Genomic DNA, 1,501 nt, shown 5'->3' on the forward strand with positions numbered 1-1,501 from the left:
GGGGGGGGGTGCGCAGGGCCCATCTCCCGCCGCCGCCTTGGCGCAGGGCCCAGGGGAGATGCGCTGAGCTGGGGAGGGCCCGAGCAAGTCCCACCGCCGGTCGCAGCCATCCCTTGAATTAAGTTTTAAATTCCTATAAAATTATATAAGTATCATTATTGAGATCCATAAGAACTAATACCTGTACTTGAGATTTTCTTAGCATCGTGCTCAGTAATCACAAGATGGCTGCCGCTGCATCAGCTGATAGTTATCTCGGTTTGCTGGAGCTGCTTTCCCGAAACTGCATTCCATGTAGACCCGCCTACATCAAACGAACAAGTGCTGAACTGTAATAGACCCGCCCTTAATCCAACCCTGAATGGGATCTATGTTCCCTCTTGTTAAAACTTTATGAACTGATCATTAGAACATGTAGCCCCTCACCTGTTTACTTGCATGTATCACATTTTAAATAAAAAGGCACGATAATTCCTAGCAGTTGTCACTCTACAGAGAGCGATCTCTGGGAGTGTCCGACTGAGGACATGCACAAAAAAGGCATCGAGGCCTCAGTCTTTCCTTCCTGCGCCGCCTCCAGCAAGATAACCCACCCCCACCGAGGCTGGACCCCGGCAGCCTGGCAAGTGCTTGGCCAGCGGTCACCTGGGGGCTGGCACTGGGCTCAGCCCCAGCGTGAAAGGCAAGGGAGAGGTGACCTGAAACAGCAGTTTTGGAACTGAGATCCTCAAAGACAGGCCCGGGGGCAGGGGGCAGGAAGGAGAACGGGGGTCAGAGGGAGCAAGCTTGAGAAGGGATGGGCCAGAAGCCAGTTAGGAGCTGAAGGAGGAAGCAGCTAGTCCAAGAGACTGGGCTTGCTGAGCCTGGCCACTAGGTGCCCTGGGTATGGGTGTGCTGGGCTGGCAGACTCAGAGCTGGGGCGACAGATTGCAATAGAGCGTGAGACAAAATGTCATTAAAGAAAGTTTCAGGCTTGCAATGGAAGACAGCAGAGTCCAAGCAGTAGTTGTAGTCACTAGGCTCCTCGCTGTCATCACACTCCCTCATTTGCCTGCCAACCTGTTCTGCTACCTTATAAAAAATTGGCAGGTAGTGTAGTGGTTAAGGCACTGGACTCCCATGTGGCCAACCATAGTCTGAGTCCCAGACCCCACAGCTTAAAACTCAAGTCAGGTGCATGTGCACGTGTGCCCAAAACTCAGAGGAAAATGAAGAAGGGACTGTGGCATGGCCATTTCCCCGGAGGGTGACTTCTCGCTTTCTGTCTGTCACTCTCTCTGTGTGTCTTTCTGCCCTACAGCAGAAATCTCTAAAAAATGGGGGTCATAAATGTTTACTAGAGATAAATAAGAGCAGAATAGATGGGCCAGCCGGTGGCGTGGTGGCGCTGGGTCCCACTGGGCCAGCAGTACGGTTCTAATGCTGGACCCGGCAGCTTGGGTAATATCTGGGTGCATGTTCAGGGGACCAAAATCCCAAGAGGAGAATGGAGGAAAAGGGG

The sequence above is a fragment of the Tupaia chinensis genome, unplaced genomic scaffold (genome assembly GCF_000334495.1).
Source record: "Tupaia chinensis unplaced genomic scaffold, TupChi_1.0 Scaffold000496_1, whole genome shotgun sequence".
Lineage (NCBI taxonomy): Eukaryota > Metazoa > Chordata > Mammalia > Scandentia > Tupaiidae > Tupaia > Tupaia belangeri.